The sequence below is a fragment of the Fragaria vesca genome, linkage group LG6 (genome assembly GCF_000184155.1).
Source record: "Fragaria vesca subsp. vesca linkage group LG6, FraVesHawaii_1.0, whole genome shotgun sequence".
In the NCBI taxonomy this organism is placed as follows: Eukaryota; Viridiplantae; Streptophyta; class Magnoliopsida; order Rosales; family Rosaceae; genus Fragaria; species Fragaria vesca.
The window spans coordinates 3,431,198-3,437,197 of record NC_020496.1 but is presented as its reverse complement, the minus strand read 5'-3'; positions in this window follow the sequence as shown (position 1 = coordinate 3,437,197).

Sequence of the window (6,000 nt, the reverse complement as noted above, 5' to 3'; positions counted from 1 at the left end):
AAAAATGATCAGTGTGTTAATAGTACCATCCTATAATTAATTACACTCATAAGTATAATTCTTTACTTCCAGAATCTCATAATTAACTAGCCAGGGGCGTAGCCAATAGAGGGCGAGAGAGGTCAACTGACCCTTCTCGACATTTGAGAATTGTTGCTGATTGGTTGAGTTTTATGCTTCTTTCATATGAAACCAAGTCCATTGGCTGAGAATGACCCTTCTGAAATAATTGTCCACTATTCCTAGTCTAAAGGTTAAGATAGGCTAACTATATTATGACCAGACAATAAATGAAGCTTATTTACAGTCTAAGCTTATATGTATTTATCTTTCTTTAACAAAAGATTTTGCTTGTGACTTGCTCAATAGATTCAAGCAACAATAAGAAGAAATATTTGTCAATTTCTCGGGTATAAGTAAAGTGTATAACACATTGGAGTACTATTAGTTTTCTTCTATTTTTACACGGCATCAATTTATTTTATTTTTTTGGGATAAATCAAACAATGTGATATATATATTTTTTTAAATTGAAGCTATTGTGGTTAGATGATTTTAACTATATATAGTATTAATATAATCATTATTTAACATACAATGACCTATGTAAATTGTGACTATTTAAATTTTGCCCCTGCTTGATAAAATTTCTGGCTACGCCACTGCCTATAGCTGTATCAACATTCTCGAGCTCTCTCCAAGAATTAGCACCCATGGTGTATACCTCTGCTCTTGTAGGATGTTGAGTAGCAAGACCCGAAGTTGTTTCAACAACTCTAACAACTTTGTACTCTTTAGCTTTGGAATCAAGGCCAAATCAAATAGCAGCTGCATTTGACCATGGTGCAGTATATTCATCCTCATCTTCAGACATAGGAGGGAGATCATAAAGGACGCAAGACTTGGGAAGAACATTGAATTCTCTGATTGTGGGATTGCACAAGACATCATCGACATTAGTGCTTAGACAAATAATCCCATCACAATGCCCTATAATTCGTAGATACGAGGGAATTGTATTCGAAGGAAACATAACAGCAAGTTCTTCAACAGCAAAAGTAAGATTATCGCCATCACCGTCATCATCGTTGCCAAAATGAAGTAATGACAGTAAAAGATCTATGCTGTTATTGTCGAAATTTTGCTGTTTCTTCAAAGCAGCAATCTCTTCCTCATCCGTAATGCTTCTATCCTGGAAGAGAGTATGCCTGACAAGGACGCAAGTGGCAGAAGCGAAATCATTGTGCCTAGAAATGGAAAGGTGCTCGGCAAGCAGCAATCTCTTCCTCATCCGTAATGCTTCTATCCTGGAAGAGAGTATGCCTGACAAGGACGCAAGTGGCAGAAGCGAAATCATCGTGCCTAGAAATGGAAAGGTGCTCGGCCACGAAGCTAGGATCATTGATAATGGTGTCCCATGACTTGCTGATGCATTTAAATCGTACCAAAGACTTGGGTGGCAGTCTTGATAGGACTCGCACTATCATTTCTTCTAACATTTCACTAAACGTCGTAATTTCTCCTCTACTTATTCCTCTCTTTCCCTTTGTTTGGCTAGTGTTTTTGAGATGTCGGTGTGCCCACGCTTCTGGTTTCAGCGTAACTTTCTTGATCTGTTGTTGCGCACTCGGGCTTGCAATGGTCCCTGGAGAGGCTTTTTGGTAGATTGGGTGCTCCTAAGAGGCGTCTAACTTGCAAGTGTGCTAGGGTTTGTTGAATTGTCGATCCTTTTCTCATTCGCCTAGAACCTCTTTATATATAGAATAGGTTTGTGAATAACTTATCTTTGAAACAAATCAGATCTCTAATCAGATCAGGAAAGATATTTTCCTAATCGAGCCATTAAACAATATCTCTGAGATATCCTACATATCTTCCCCTAGTAATTACCCAATAGAAAAAGAAAGATAATTAGACTGCATGTATCTTTCCGTGTATCATAAAGATACGATATTATAGGTAAACATATTCACCTCAAATGTAATTCTTGGAGATCTTCTAACGTCAACACCTTCTAAGTAAAGATATTTTTCCAAGTGTGACTCTTCAATTTTGGACGTGCATCATCACCATATCTCATGTAATCATCATCAGATGCTGAGAAAATCTTACGTGCGACAGCCGCACCATGTGTCCTATGCGACCCACTAGTCACACAGCGACACGTTTGTTTTTTTTTTTTTTTTTTTTTTTTTTTCTTTGGGCAGCTCTTCTTCTTCCTTCCTCTCTCTTCTCCGACAAAACCGTCGATCCCCTCAGCTCCCTCTACCCAGCCGTCACCTAACACCCCCCCCCCCCCAGCGCTGCCAACACCATAAGCCTGACAACCTGTGTCACACCCCAATTTTCGAAGGATAAAATTTCAAAAATTTGGGCATGATAAAACTCAAAATCTTAATATCCCATAATCCTGCTCAACAATTTTCAAAACTAAAAACAAATACTGGAAATATAAATGTCGATAAACTCATCAACCGAGTTAAATATTTAATCTCCTTAATTACATCAACTTCCAAAAGTCTAGTAATAAACTACTTCGCTTACATGAGCTTAAAAACTACCATAAAATACAAATAAATGTATATCGTTAAAAACCCAGCTCCTAGGCCACTGCCTCCTACCTTCTGATCATCACCTGCAGGTCTAACCCCTACACCATGAATTGATGCACCGGGTTGTAAACAACAAACCCGGTAAGCTAAAAAGCTCGTATGAGTAACTCCCAAAATAATAACCCAACAATCCTAACATCACATATAATTAAAACTGGTAATTCCTGCATTAGCAACTTAGTTCAGGAATCGCCTAAAAGCAAGAGAATTCAAAAGAAACAATTAAGAAAACACAATAATTTAAAATCACCCAAAATCATAAATAAATCCTATAAATAAACATAGTTCAAGAATTCTATTAAAATCACACAATTAAGATTTAAGAATCTCCTGCGGATAAGCATAGTTCAGGAGATACTCAAAGCAAGAAATCAAAACAACACATAAGAACATCACACAAACATTTCTTTACTCTTACTTATGAGTTCGCCAACACTTAGTCATCCCCCATAAGTAACCAAACAAATGCGTACTCATGGGTTCGTCAACACTTAGTCATCCCCCATGAAGTAACGACTGACAGACTAGAGCTCTATACTGACCGTAACCAATCCACCGGCCAAGGCTTGGTTCCCGGTCCACCACGAAGACTCCTAATCTAATAATCACCACTAAGACACACACATACACAACTAATGCACGCAATCACCACTAAGGCACACATTCCAATACTCTCCCATCATAACACTTATCAAATCACAAAATAATAATATAATCATAACCGTAACCTATCACCCGATTAAAGGCTAGGAACCCGGTTTGACTATTTAAACAACAATTCAAAATATAAAAAAAATATCATCATCAACAACACAAAGAGCACATCATAAATTATATCATTCCACAAAGATATATATTTATATGAACAATTATAGATATTCCCACTAGAATAATCTATCAACAACCATATTTCAACATCACAATATCACATGATCGAAAGTCCTTTTGAAAGATTTATTTTTAACAGAAAACTTGTTTTCACTTACCATGAGCCGTTGACGATCAAGCTCATTTATTTTTAAAAAAACAAAGTCATTTTCCTTCAAGGACAATTTCACAATTAATAATAACAAAATTATAAGATAAATTCGGTTCCTTAAGAACCCATGTGAGATTTACTCACAATAAAAAAATAGCATCATAATCATCAATCAAAACCATTATCATCATCATCATAATAATTATCATCATCATCATCCTCAAAAACAACATCACAATCATCATCATAATCATCTTCAAAATCAACATCACAATCATCATCATAATAATTATAAATAATTGGTCCGAAAGTGGACCTTGGTGAGATGTTACTCACCTAAAAATCCCGCTGCGTCTTCACAAAGGAAACTCAAGAACCAAGCTCAACACACTTCGCAAGTCGCCTATAATTACACAATTAATAAATTAATAACCACTTAACCAAAAGAACCAAAAGAACATTGCACCCTTAACAAGCCTTAACCCGAGCTTTGCCCAAAAAAGGACAACCTTCTTCCGAGACCTCCCAAGGTCATTGAACACTTAACTACCTTCCCTCAGTGCCTAACTTTGGATTCTCCTACCTCAACACTTCGCACAAGTCTACAATAATAAAGAATTTAACAAGCAAAACTTAATCAAACTTGACCTAATCTCATAATATACCAACATGCTCACAACAACAAGAACTAGCTAACCAAAGTAACTAAACCTACACATCCTGCCTAACGCGCCGCCACGCGCCACCACCGGCGGCGGCGAGTGGGCCCCACGCGCCACCCTACAACTTCACAATCTCAACAAACTTCCAACATCAAACTTGAAGATTACTACAAGGGGGACACTTTTCATACCTGAAGGTCCAACCAGTTCAGCCGGAATCGGCCGGAAATCACCGAAAACTCGCCGGAAAAGTTGGAATTCACCACCACCACTCCACACCGAGAGTCGAGCTTCAAGACCATCGGAAACGAACCAGGACGCCAAGGAGCTCCTATCCCGACCGTTTCCAAGCTGCGTCGCCATCGCCGGAGGTGGGAAACCCGACCGGTCTCCAACCCGGACTTCCAAGCTTCGGGTCACCACTTCGGGACTGAATCGGCGCAAGTCACCACCACAGGGCAACTTGAACGGAGGAGAGGAAGAGAACCCGACCGGTGCCGTCGTCTGGGTCGGCCGGAGCTGGCCGAAAAAGTCAGGTCGGGTCGCCGGGTCCGGGTCGGGTCGGTTGGAAAACTCAGATATCGAAGGGGAGGCGCGGGAGAGAAAGAGAAGAGGGAAGAAATGGTTCCGGAAAAAATGAAATTTAACCTAACACTTTTCTTATTTAAACCCAAAAATCCCCTAAAGCCACAATTTTCCGCTTACCATAACTTCCTCATACGAAGTCCATTTTACGCGTGCCACGTGTCTACGAACTCGTATCGTCGTGCTCTACAACTTCTATGAAGGAAGTTTCTCGAGAAACCCAACAGATTAAAAAGTCAACTCTTGACCCTTCAAAACCCTAAAACCGTTTCAGGTAAAATAAGCATCCGAACGTTTCCGCTCTTCCTTCGAATCTCAAAACACACTAACTTCTAACTCAAAAATTCCCAAATAAAATTAAAAACTAATATTAAATTTCCGGGGTATTACAACCTGCCGCCGTCGAGCCGCGCCTCCACCAACCTGTGCAAATCACGCAGAGGAAAGAAAAAGAAGAAAAGAGAGGAAGGAAGAAGAAGAGAGAGGAAGGAAGGAAGAAGCAGAGGACGGAAGAAGAAGAAGAGTTGTGAAAAAGCTTCGCCAGAGGGGATCTGTTTCGCCGAAAAAAAGAGGAAGAAGAAAAAGGCAGGTATGAAAAAAAAAAAAAACAATGTATTAAAGAATAATTTGGTGCGCATGTACCAGGTGGTGGAGCTGTTGCACCTGAGAATTTCTCTTAGATGCCATCATTAAAGAATGTAATCCTTACTCAATATAGCTTCTGGACGTTATATGCTTCAAAGTAATTAAGACCTCTTTGCATGATATCCTTCCTTAATTGAACCAAGTCTCTTATACCTTAATTTCTAAGGTAATCACGTCAGAAGTAAATCATTTGTTCCGAAAAACTCATGTGCCAAATCTGTGCCACCAACAAGAATTTACCACCTGTCCATTGACTTGACAGAAGTTCACACCGTTAAGTATTATTGTTTTCTAGCTATTTTCTTAACAAAATAAATATAACGTATTGATTATTAATGTTTCATCCAACTGTTCCTCTACCATGTTCATCGTCAGATGCAGATTCTTCTTCTCATCATTTCTATCTTCTTCCCCTGCAACTCTGTCATCCTAAATTCCAATAGATAACATCATTAATTATATTTATTGCCTTACCCACAATTCTATTTCCCAATTTCCTCTCTTGTTTTTCTAATTT